Source organism: Sciurus vulgaris, assembly GCF_902686455.1.
Source record: "Sciurus vulgaris genome assembly, chromosome: 9".
In the NCBI taxonomy this organism is placed as follows: Eukaryota; Metazoa; Chordata; class Mammalia; order Rodentia; family Sciuridae; genus Sciurus; species Sciurus vulgaris.
Genome location: NC_136469.1, coordinates 144,390,061 through 144,403,152, shown reverse-complemented (window position 1 = coordinate 144,403,152; position 13,092 = coordinate 144,390,061). Strand labels below are relative to the sequence as shown.

Sequence of the window (13,092 nt, the reverse complement as noted above, 5' to 3'; positions counted from 1 at the left end):
GAGCTGGGTGCACTATGAACAGGCCCCAAGCTCAGGTTGGCCAAGCTCACAGTCCAGCAAGGGGACAGCTGGATGTGAGGTGCAATGCAGTGTCCAGGGCAGGGGGTATGCATCGGCCAGGAGCTTGGAACCTCATAGGTGCTCCAGGAAGACTTCTTGGAGGAACTGATGACTATGGTGGGGCATGAAGAGTTGCCTCTGAGTAGGAGGCCAAAGAGGGGTGGGGACATTGGCATCTAGGTGCACAAGTCCTCTGGGCAACACCCATCTCAGGTGCAGCCCTGATTAGTACCCTTTTACACAGGCCCTGCTCCCAGGCACAGCCATCCAGGCTGGGTTTTTGTGAAAACAAATACAGCTGGGAGTCAGGGCTGGTGGGCCCCAGGGTCATCTGGTCCCTGATTCTCCTCGTGTTGGGCAGAAGGTTGATGGGTGGAGCCCAAGTCGAGGACTGCACTGTGCCACTGGCCACTGACTGCCCAGGGATGGCTCTTTGTTTGGGTCCCCACCCTTGCTGTATTGTGGGAGCCTGTGGATCAGGTCATCGGGTGAGGGAGGCTGCAGCCCCAGGGCACCATGGCTGCAGTGGGACAGTGGGCCCTGTGGATGTCAGCTGCCATCTGCTTTGCGAAGCCAGGTGTCCACCTCTGCAGGTGTTTCCTTTTCAGCCTCCCCTGGGAGACGAGTCGAAGCGCAGGGAGCACAGGTCCGGTTTGGGGCCCAGGGAGCTTCTGGTGTTCCAAACCATCTCTGGGAAATGGGCCAGTGCTCCTCCTTAGTCTGACTTCTTAGCTCTGTCTGCCCTGAACTCGATTAGGGGTCCTGGGGGCAGGACACACCACCACCTTCTGTGGCTACAGTTTCCAGTCCTGTGAAATTTAAAATAGGGTTGGATCAGGGAACTGCTTTCCAGTGGTGCCTGGGGACCTGCTGGCCTGGTGGTGTGCACAGAGCACACACTTTTGGAGCCAGCTCAGTGGCTAGAACATATTATAAAAAACAAAACTTAGACCAAAGGTCTGGGGGTCCTGGGGCACAGAGCTAGGTGATGGGTCTACAGGCTAACTGGAAGGCTGAGCCTATGACTGCCAAGGCTCATCCCCACCCCAGGCCTGGTCCAGCCTCTCTTCACCTCCTGGGCCATGGGCCTCCTGGCACAGCTGCCCACCTTTGTGGACTGTGCCTGGCCCACTGCCTCATTTGCAAGAGGGCAAATGTGGGTGTTGAAGGGCCCCAGTCCTGGTCCTCTGGCATGAAGAAGGAGCCCTAAGGGGTTGCTGTTCTCCTCAGACCTGCAAAGAATGTTCTCTTCCATGTGTAGAGTGGGGGGACGTGGTCACCGCTCTCTGAGGTGCTGAGCTGGGTGCTTGATGTAGTTTGCTTGGAAAAGTGGCTTCTGTTGGTCCCATCTGACAGTGGAGAGGACTGAGGCCAGGCCCAAGCTCAAGGCCCAGCGTCAGTGCTCACTGCCCTGTGGTCCCATCTCTCCTAGGCTGGCAGCCCAGACCCTGACCCTGCTTGGTCCCGACACCCCTCGCACCTCCGACAGTCATTGCGGGGTGTCATCAGCTGTCCCAGGGCTGGAGGATATCCTCTGTCACCAAAGGGACCAGCACTCTTGGGAACCGCTCCTGCCTCACTGCTCTGTCCTATGGTCCCAGGCTGTGAGGGTGGGCAGTGGGAGGCCTAGGCCCTGCCCTTGAGGCAGCTGCACTTCCCCATTCTACTGACAGACATGTGGCCTCAGAGTGGGTCACTGTCTTGCCCACCATTTGGATGTGTGTTAGAACTTGGGAAAAGGGCCCAAGCACTCACCTTGCATGTGAGCCTTGGCCTCTGGCTTCTTTGGCCCATCATTGTCTGTGAGGTTTATTCACGTTGCTCAGCTTGTTCTAGTTCATTGCTACACACTGTTCTCTTGTATGACGCCGGTTGCTCACAGGTCTGTCTTACATAGATGGACTCTGGTTGTTTACAGTTTGAGGTAATTACAAATGCTGCAACAATCTTACCTATGTCCCATGCATGGGAGCTTGGGTTTCTCCAGGACATGAGGATCTTTCACTCTTGTCTCAGGATATTTTTCTAGTTCATGTGCCCATCATCAGGAAAAAAAATTTCCTTGGCTTCACACCCTTGCCAGCACTCTGTATTGCCAGACTCTTCATTTTTACCAATCTGGCATGTGTATAATTTTGGCTTTCATTTGCATTTAGCTATTTACTAATGAGATTGAGAACATTATCATGTATTTATTAGTCATTTTAATCTTGTCTGTGAAGCGTCTATTCAAGGCTTTTGCTGATTCTTTTTTAAAAATATTTTTTAGGTGTTGATAGACCTTTATTTTATATGTGGTGCTGAGAATTGAACCCAGTGCCCCACACATGCTAGGTAAGCACTCTACCACTGAGCTACAACCCCTGCCCCTAATTCTTTATGTCTTTTTCTTACTAATCCATGGCATTCTTCATAGTCTTTTAAAAAGTATTTTAGTTGTAGATGGACACAATACCTTTGTTTTATTTTTTTGTGATGCACAACCCAGGGCCTTGTGCATGCGAGGCAAGTACTCTACCAACTGAGCTATATTCCCACCCCTATTTTTAAGGTGATGCTGAGGATCAAACCTAGTGCCTCATATGTGCTAGGCATTAGCACATATGAGGCACTACCAGTGCTCTACCAGTGAGCTACAACCCCAGCCCCTTCATACAGTCTATCTATTCATCATTCAGTGGATGCTTCCATCCTCGGGCTATTGTGAGCAATGCTTGCTATGAACACATGTTACAAATCTGTTCAAATCCTTTTCTTTTGCAGTACTGGGGACTGAACCCAAGGGCACTTTGCCAGTGTTGCAGCAGCAGAGGACAGAGGCAGGTTGATAGTAATTGGTTGTGCCATTCTGTTTGCTTGGTTGTTTAGAGCTTAGATGTGCTGATGGACATTAACATGCAATACAAAGTCCTGCATCCTTGATGCCAACTCCCATCCACGTTCTTGTTCTTTAGGCCTCTTCATCCTTTAACTTCCAGGATCCTGACCAACCAGCTAAGCCTCATCTCTCTCTACATAAAGGGAATGGCCAAAATCACCATCTGGGGCTTTGCTTAACTGGGATCGGTCTCCTAACTACTGTCTTTCAGTCCACCAATGTACTGGGCCCACTTTCCTTTTCTTCTTCTGTCAGTGTGTCATGCCATATGTGGCTGAGGGACACTGGGCTGCAGTGGTGGGTGACAATGGGGTCTAGACCACCTACCTGTGTACCTGCTGGAATCTGATCCTGGATCCAAACCTGACTATGACTTGGTAGTTGAACTTGGCTTATGACAGGTGATTCTCGCCTCAGAGTTAGTTTTGATGTTCTGTAGAAAATTCCATTTCTGTTGGAGCCCATAATTCTAGGAGTTACTTTTTTAAGCTTCTTAATCTGTGGTTTTGTGTCCTCAAATATTATTTCCTCCTTCCAACTGCCACCACCATTTTCAGGGAATATATTAGGCCCCATGAAATTGTCCTACAATTCGCAGTTCAATCTTTCCCAGCTTCTTTTCTGCTTGATTTAGTTCCTTTCTCCTTGTCTTCAAGTTCAGGCATCCTATCCCCTGTACCTTCCACCCTCAGGTTTTTTGTTTCCTGTCTGCGAGTGTCTAGTAAACACGCTCTATCATCCTCCACCCTCGCTCCTTCTGCAGCACCTTTCTTGTTGCCGGGCTGTGGACGGAGTCAGGGGCTCAGCCACATCCCGGTCCCCGTCAGCGAGACCGGTTCACGGGATGCTAGGAAGTGGGAAGTGAGGGGACCGAACTGGGGTGCGTGTCCCCGGAGGCCGGCCGGCACGCGGCGCCGCGGCCTGGGCGGGCTTTCTGTGGCTGTGCAAGGGCCCCGGGCCGCGCCCGGCGGGGTCTCGGCGAAACCAGGGAGGCACAGTGTGCGGAAGGCGCGGGTCGTCACCGCGGGGCTGGGGCCCTGCCAATGGCCGCTGCGGGCTCATTTCCTGATTCCGCGGAGGCGCCTGGCCGGTGGAATCCGCGACCAGCAGGCCTTCCTGCCGGCGCGGCCTTATCGGGGCCCGCAGGCCACGCTGCCCGGACCCCACCCTGACCGCCAGCCGGGCCCCAAAGCCCGCCTGGGCCCCGCCCGCCTACGGGGCCCCCGGGTCCGCCTGCGCATCGTGTGGCCGGGCCGCACGGGGCCCCCCCAGCGGCGCAAGCCAGGGGACGCGTCCCGAGGTTCCGGAGGCCGCGCCGCCGGGCCAGGCCCCGCCCCGCCGTCGCCCAGGGACCCGGCCTGTGGAGAGGCGCCGCCGCCGCGAGGCCCCGCCCGCCCCAAGTCCCGCCTCCGCGAGGCCCCGCCCGCCCCAGGTCCCGCCTCCGCGTGCCGCCAATAGCGGTGCGCGATGCTGGGCGGTGGCGAGCCAGCCGGGCCAATGGGGCTTTGCGTCGTTGGGCTGCGGCGCCGCAGGCCGCACCCAGCTTGGGCAGCAGGGGTGAGCGGGGGCGAGCGGGGGCGAGCGGGGACGAGCGAGGGCGGAGGGGCCGGGCGGGCCGCGGCCGCGGGCCTGGGTGCGCGCGGCTGACGGGGGCGGAGCCGCAGCCCCAACCCAGCCCCAGCGGGTCCTGCAGGCGGCGGCCGCACTCGCGCCGGGAGGCCGCTCGCTGCCCTCGATTCTCCGCGGAGGTGAGGCGGGTGGGCGGGCGGGCGGACGGACGGACGGACGGACGGACGGACGGACGGGCGGGCGGGCGGGCGGGCTCCGGCCTCCGCGGCAGCGGGCCAGTCACTGCGGGCTTCTCGGTGCAGCTGCGCGGGCCGCGGGCCTCGGGCACGGTGGGGCGGGTTCCGCCGACGTCGGGCCGCTGCGGGGCCCGGTGCGGACGGGCCTCCTGGTGGCCGTGCGGCTCTCCGCCCCTCGGCCTCCCCGCGTTTCGGGAGGAGCCATTATTTTCTTGTTGCCCTCGCGAGTCGCAGCTGGAGGTGGTGGGCAGGTGAGGGGTGTTCTGTGCGGCCCACCTGGAGGCCAGTACTTCGGCCCGCCTCGTCGGCCGTTGGCTTGGCCCTGTGGTTTTCTGCCTAAAATGACACTCCGCGGTTGCCGTGTCCCCGAGGGCCTTTGAAGGCAGCTGAGCGCTGCGCGCACGGTCGGTGAGTTTTCGTGGAGAGATTGCGCGTCGAAAAGGGATCGAAATCTTGGTGGGGTGGGAACTAGCGGGTTGAAAGGGTTACTTTGTCTCCTTCGCAAGCACGTGTGAAGACGAGCCTGCCCCGGCCCCGGAGAGGGAGGACCCGTGAGGCCCAGATGGACTTTAGTGTGACGGTGGGTTTATGAAAATTGCAGCCTTTAATTACTGGATAAAACTAGTGATGTGTAAATATTCTTTTAAATACAAAATTTGAAAATGCTGCTTTAATTCTGGCTATCGGGGAAACTAGAATAGTATAGTTGTTTTTTAAGGAAAATTGCTTTTTAGAGTTTTGATGTAGTTTACAGCTGAACAACCGGCATCCGGTAGTGTACTAGTTTGTATCGTGTAGCTTCTAGAGTTCCAGAGAGTCAGTCTGTGAATGACCTAAATCTAAATCTAAATTCTACTCAGTTTCCAAACTGCGATAGTTTCTTAAAGAAAAAAAAAAAAAAAAAAAAAAAAATGTGTGTGTGCGTGTGTAGTTTCTTGCCTTGTTCTCGCGAGGCAAGTGCTGTACCTCTGAGCTACATCTCCTGCTTCTCTGTATATTTTATACAGACTGATACTTTCCTCCTTTAACTCTTTTGATGTTATCTGATGCTGATAAGGTTTTGTTTAATTTCACTTTTGTTAACTTATTTTATCTTAAAAGCTGTTTCTTTACACTGTTATTTTTAGTTCTTTTATGTAGCCTTTATAGTGATCAGAAGAGTAAAAACAAATACTTCAAAAGATAGTTATTTTTATTATATGGAACCCAGAGTTTGACTGCCTTTCTTCTACTTTTCCATGTTGAACTCTTCACACACACACACACACACACACACACACACACACACACTGGCAGAATAGCAGATTCCTGTTTACGCTCATCTAGTTTCAACAATTATTAGCTCTTAGCCAGTTTTTTCTTTCAGTTTTTTCATCTGACCCCTCAATCCCAGATGTCATATCTTTTTTTTGTGTGTGTGTGTGTGTGCTGGGGATTGAACCTAGGACTGGTTTACCACTGAGCTATACCCCAGCCCTTTTTATTTTTTATTTTGCGATAGACTCTGGCTAAGTTACTGAGACTGATCTTGAATTTGTAATCTTCCTGCCTCAGCCTCCCAAGTCACTGGGATTACAGGATGTACCAATGCGCCTGACCAGATATCATATCATTTAGGTAAACACAAATACCACTATGAGAAAAGAGGAATAATTCTTTAATACCTTCAAATATCCAACTACTATTAACATTTTCTTGATTGTTTCATTTTTTTTTTTTTTTTTTTTTTTTTTTTTTGGTGCTGAGGATTGAACCCAGGGTCTTTGTGACCCTGCCCAAGGCAGGCACTCTTACCAACTGAGTTATCTCCCCAGCCCTGTCTCATAATTTTTTTAAAAGATTATTATTATTATTTTTGGTACTGGGGATTGAACTCAGGGGCACACTCAACCACCGAGCCATATCCCTAGCCCTACTTTGTATTTAATGTAGAGACAGGATCTCTCTGAGTTGCTTAGTGCCTCACTTTTACCGAGGCTGGTTTAGAACTCGGGATCCTTCTGTCTCAGCCTCCCAAGACACTGGGGTTACAAGCCAGCTTAAAATAGTTTTGAGCTAGGATCCAAATGCTCCCCATACATTGTGACTTGTTATAATCTATAGGCTTTCTCTCTCTCTCTCTCTCTTTTTTTAATACTTGTTGATGAACCCTTACCTGGTAGTTTGTATTATTTTATAATAATACAGAATTTGCTGTATACTGATGGCTAGATAAAAAGGCCTGATCAGATTCAGGTTTGATTTATTCTTTCAAGATGACTTTTAGGTAGACAGATGGATAATGGTGCATAATCTTGTTAACAGCCTTTGCTGCTCAGTGCTTAGAGTTATGAGGCTTTGAAAAACATTAATGTTTTAATTTTATAACCTCATCACTTATTAGTTGGAATATTTCCTTTATCCACTATCTGATTTTCTTGAATATATTTCTTATAGAAAAGGCAGAACAAATGCTTAATTCCTATTATTTTCTAGTTTTCAAAATAAAGAGTTGGTTCCCTAGTATCCTTTAAAAGTAACCTGTGAATTGTATCTGTGTTTGTCCTTGTGAATTCAGGGTCTTAAATGCATTTCTTTTCTTTTCCTTATTTTTGGTACTGCAACTTGAATTCCAGGGTTGATTAAACACTGAGCTTCCCCAGCCCCTTTTTTGTTGTTTGTTTGTTTTTGTTTTATTTCGAGACAGTCTTGCTAAGTCCTTAGGCCTCATTAAATTACTGAGGTTGGTCTCAAAGTTGCCATCCTCCTACCTCTGCCTCCCAAGTCACTGGGATTACAGTTGTGTGCTATCATGCCTGACATAAACTTAAATGTATTTCATGTTCACTCTGTTCTAGATATTATCCTTATTGATACTGAGATTGTCTCATCTTTGTCCTTTAGGAATCTGTTCAAATTTGCTCTTAAATCATTTATCATAACTCATTACACTTTTTTTTTTTTTTTTGCAGTGCTGGGGATTTGAACCCAGGGCCTTGTGTTTGCAAGGCAAACTTACACTTTTCTTTTTTAATATTTTTTAGTTGTCAATGGACCTTTATTTTATTTATCTATATGTGGTGCTGAGAATCGAACCCCAGCTCCTTGTTACACTTTGATTGCCTTCTTTCTCGTACCAGAAAGTGCACCAGACTTATCTTGTGCATTTTCTGCCCTATCTCTGGAACCATCCATTTCTCTAAGGGTCCTGTTTCTTTTTTAAAAAAGTAGTTCAGGTTAAGCATCCCTAATCTGGAAATCTGAAATCCTAAATTCTCCAAAGTCCAGAACAACATGGATTTTGGAACACTGACATGACACCACGAGCGGAACATCCTATAGTTAACTTCCTGTGTGGATCCTCGTCAACATGCAAGCTTGCAGCATGTAGCTTGCTGGGCACCTCCAAGGGAGAAGACACCACCTCCTGTCCCTTTAGCTGTAATGCACAGATTTTTTGATGCACATAACTGTGGAAAGTATTGCATAGGGCTGGGGGTATTGCTCAGTGTTGAGTGCTCGATTAGGATGTGCATGGCAAGGCCTTGGGTCTAATCCCCCCAGCACAGGAATAAAAGAAGAGTTAGTATATGTGAAACATAAATAAATTATATGTTTAGACTTGAGTTCCATCCATAGATATTTCATTATGTACATGCGAATATCCTAAAATCTGAAAAAATCCTTAAAACTTTTGATCTCATGCCATTTCAGATGAGGAATACTTGATCTGTGTTTAGAAACAGCAGTCCAGATCTTTGGGCTGCTTATTGTACCAGGTTAATCATTACTTCTAGATCCTTTCAGTGTGCAGGTTGTAGACTACTGACACATTCAATGCAAAAGTATGAATTGAGTTCTACTTAACCTCAGCCTTTCACCTGAACCTTTTTTCCTTCTAAACCAAACATCTTGTTTCCTATTCAATCATTTTGGCTCAAACTATACAGTCTGTTTCAGAAGACTGTCGACACTAGCACCAATGAAACTGTTTAAGAATTTTTTTGGTACCCTTATTAGGACTATTTAGTCAAATTAGTGGGTTTTAGAGTCATTTAGAATAGTTACTGTGTGGTTTTGCTACCATTGTATGTATAGTTTGGTTCTTTAGATTTTTATTTTGCCTTCACTATTTAGAAATTGCTTGTTAAATATTTAATTTTGACAGGACCTGGTGGCACATGCCTGTAATCTCAGTGACTGAGAGCTGAAGGAGAATCGCAAGATTGGGGTCAACTTCAGCAACTTAGTGAGACCCTCAGCAACTTAAGGTCTCAGAATAAAAAGGACTGGGAATGTGACTCAGTAGTTAAACACCTTGGGTTCAATCCCTAGTACCACCCCACCAAAAAAAAGTTTTATAATTATATAAGGTATTTAAAGGCTTTCAAAGTCAAGTCTGTAAAACAAGTATAGTTGAACCTCTGTCTCTGTCCGTCTCATCCATCTTATTCCCTCTTTTCCTCCTACGTACTCCTTCCAGTTTGTATTTTGGACCTGAGATTGAATTCAGGGGTACTCTACTACTGAGTTGCATCCCCAGCCCTTTTTTATTTGTATTTTGAGATAGGATCTTGCTAAGTTGCTGAAACTGGCCTTGAACTTGGCAATCTTCTTGCCTCAGCCTTCCAAGCTGCTGGGATCACAGGCGTGCACCACCCCAACTAACAACATATAACTTCTTTTTAAGGAACATCCAGCAAAAATGTCATGCCTGGTAATGACTTTTCTTTCTTATACTGTGATTTGGTGAGGATTTTCTGATACATTTAAAGGTACAGAATTCAAGGAAATTTTTCACATAGGTGTGATGTCATACTTCAGAATTCTGTGGAGAAGATGAGCTTAGCTTCTCTGTTATGGGATGATTAATAACTACAGGTTAAAGACCTCAGTTTTGCATTTTCCTTTTTGTAAACAGTTGCCATCAGCCCCTCAACTGCAGTAATACAGTTTTTTGTTATCATATCTGCTGTTTCTGAGGTACAGTCATCAAATTCATATATACATATTTTTAAAAAATGCTGATGGATCTTTATTTTATTTATTTATATGCAGTGCTGAGAATCAAACCCAGTGCCTTTTCACACGTGCTAGGCAAGTGCTCTGCCACTGAGCCACAACCCCAACCCCTCAAATTCATATGGACATAGTAAATACAATGTGCTTTAGGTTTTTTTTTCCCCCTATTGTTACCTTTGTTCTTTCATAGGTCATTCACGTGTTCACTGAGTTAAGTATGTGAATAGCATGTCTGTAGCCATAGTTATACATAACGATTTGCTCACACCTGTTAGTTCTGTCTTCAAGATGCTTCCTCAGGCAGTCCTTCTGTGCCATCCCCAATGCCACTGCCTGGGTCCTGGCAGCCCTCATTTCTCCCTTGGATACCGTAGCAACCTCCGGCTGATCTCCCTGAATGCTTCCTTCCCATCTCCTACACATCAGTTAGGGTGCTTTGCATAAAATACTGTTGGATCACGAGCTATCCTGTTTAAAACTCATAAAAGACTGATGAAGTCATTGTTTTTAGGTACAGGGGATAGGGTGGCTGTTGGACAGGGTTACAGACAGTCCGCAACTGATTTTTACTTTACGATGGTACAAAAGCATACCCATACAAGTATTCTATTTTTCAATGCAGTAGTTAATAAATTATAGGGGCTATGCAATACTCTATATAAATTGGCTTGTGTTAGATGGTTTTTTCACCCAGCTGTAGGCTAATGTTAGTGTTCTGAGTACCTTTCTTTTTTTTTTTTTTTTTTTTTTTTTTTGGTGGTACTGGGGATGAACCCAGGGGCGCTTTACCACTGAACCACATCCCCAGCCCTTTTTAAATTTTATTTTGAGATAGTCTTGCTTAGTTGGCTAGGCTGGCTTTGAACTTGCAGTCCTCCTGCCTCAGCCTCCTCTGAGTCATTGAGATTACAGGTGTGTGCCCAGCTTCTAAGTATATTTAAAATAGGCTAGGCTAAGGCTAGATGTTCAGTAGGTTGGGTGTATTCAATGCATTTTCATTGTATAATATTTTCAGTTTACAATGGATTTATCAGGCCATTACTCCATCATAAGTCTAGGAGCATCTATATGCCTTTGGAATTTTGATTCATTTGCCTGGATTATGTATTCAGACAAATGAACAAATGAACCCCCTCCTTGCTCTTAGCAGTCCTCCATTTGACTAGTGTTATGGTTTGGATATGAGGTCTCTCTCAAAAGCTCACATGTGAAACAATGCAAGGTTTGGAGAAGTGGTTGTCATACCCTTGACCTAATCAGGGCCCCCCCCCACTCCCCGCTGGGGATCAAACCCAGGGCTTTGTGCCTAATCAGTGTTTTAATCCCTGGTGGGATTAACTGGGTGGTAACTGGAGGCTGAGGGGGTGTGGCTAGAGGAAGTGGTTCATTGGGGGCGTGGCTTTGGGGTATATATTTTATATCTGGAGAGTGGAGTCTCTGTTTCCTTCTGCCACACTCTCCCACCATGAGGTTCTGCCTCACCTTGAGCCCCAAGGAATGGGACCGGCCTCCTGTGGATGGAGACCTCTGAAACCATGAGACCTCAAATAAACTTTTCCTCCTAAAATTGTTCTGGTCAAATCTTTTAGTCACAGCAGTGAAAAAGCTGACTAAAACAACTGGTGTTGCCGTACTGTGCACATTGGGTGTGTCTGTCATGGTTAAGTGCCTGTGCATTTTCCTTGACATTTGTCCCTCTGTTGAAATGACTACTGATAAATGGGGATATGCTTTTAATTAGCAACATAGAAAATGTAAAGTCCACATTATAAATTTTAATTTTCATCTTTTTAAGCACCATACTGTATGCTAGGCATTGTGCTTTTATGTATTTTTTAATCCTTAAACCTGACAAGGAGGTTCTTTTTCAGGTGACAAAGCCAGGAGTTTGACGTAGTTGCCCAGATCACACAGCTGGTTGGGGTTGGGTGTCGCTGGAGTCCAGGCCAGGGTGCCCTGCCCTAGAGATGATGCTTTTAACTGGCGGGTCCTACCTTCCTCGTGGACTCCTCAGTCCTAACACTAGGCCTCTGTTGGCAGCTGCTGTCTTAGTCTCCCCATCAGTGCATTCACGTCTAGCTCACTACTGTTCACTACTGTACTTCTGCAGTCTAGCACAGTGCCAGAAAAACAGTTGATCTTTAGGAAAATTTCTTCAATTAATGATTCTTAATTATTTTTTAAAAACTTGGATGTGAGGAAGAATGTTCATGGATGATTATTACAGGAGATACAGTATCAATTCCCCTAAAGCAGGAGTTGGCAGATTTTCAGTGAAGGGCCAGGCAGTAAATATTTTGGGCTTTCAGGACGAGGTGTTCCGTTGTAACTGCTCATCTGTATTTTGAACAAAACAGCCACAGATGATATGCTGTAATCATGACTGATATGTAATCATGACTGTTCCATTAAAACCTTACTGAGAGATCCTGAAATTTGAATTGATTTTCCTGTGTTGTATTTTTTGTTTCATTTCCTGTTATTATTTTCCTGGTATTGGGGATAGAACTGAGGGTCTCGGTCTTGGGTGTGTTAGGTAAGAGTTCTACCACTGAGCTTCATCTCCAGCACCCTCCACCCCCATTTTTAAAAATTTTATTTTGAGACTATGTGTTACTAGGTTGCTTAGGAACTTTTGATCCTTTTGCCTCAACCTCTTGTGTAGCTGAGATTATGGGGGTACACCACTGCGCCTGGCTTCATGTGTTATTTATATTTTTTTTTTCAAACTTTAAAAAATTTAAGAACTATCCTTAGCTTGTGAACCTTAAAAATACTGGCAGTCAGCTGGATTTGGCCTTGGTTGGGAGGAGTTGTGTTTGTTAATTCCTGCCCAAATAGTCTTAAATCTTATTAGGTCAGATTTGATAACTGGACTCCTGGACAGAACTTGTCTGCCTGTGTTGGTTTTTTGAAACCATCACACTTTGGTCTGCTCAGGACTGTAGACGATGTCCTGCTCCCATCATGCTCCTAGACTCCCTGTGAGCACACTGTACACTGTCCATTTTAATAATTTCAGCAAGAAATCTCGACTTTTCCTTGAGTAAAATGCTGTCCTAGAATGAATTTTTATATTTTATGTTTTTCCCTTTAACACTTTTCGCTAGTGGTTTCATAGAGCTTCTTGGAGTTAGAAATACCTGGTTACATCTAGCTGGATAACTTCTTTTTTAGTCAAATTACTTAATCTTGTTTTTTGAATTATAAAATGGGAAGTGGGTGTTTCCTACTTGTGTCTTTTATGGGTATTAGCTGTAGTGCAAGTGATTGGCTATTGGTGTGTTAAAAGAAAAACCAAAGTAGAGGAGGCAAAATGAAACAATTAGGAAGTGACCGTTAGTTTGT

The 13,092-nt window shown here is 46.5% G+C and overlaps 1 protein-coding gene across 8 annotated transcripts in view; it reads left to right on the top strand.

The window, feature by feature from the left end:
* Positions 1–4,498: 4,498 nt before the first annotated feature.
* The window catches only part of ADD1 (adducin 1), a gene marked incomplete at its 3' end in the record, with an annotated part of 69,146 nt that continues 60,552 nt past the window's right edge, over positions 4,499–13,092 (top strand). For 3 of the 8 annotated variants that reach the window (XM_079154403.1, XM_079154402.1, XM_079154406.1), the window contains exon 1: positions 4,501–4,686. Of the gene's footprint in view, positions 4,687–13,092 lie in introns of all 8 variants that reach the window. The other 5 variants (XM_079154400.1, XM_079154407.1, XM_079154405.1 and 2 more) reach the window with 4 other exon arrangements.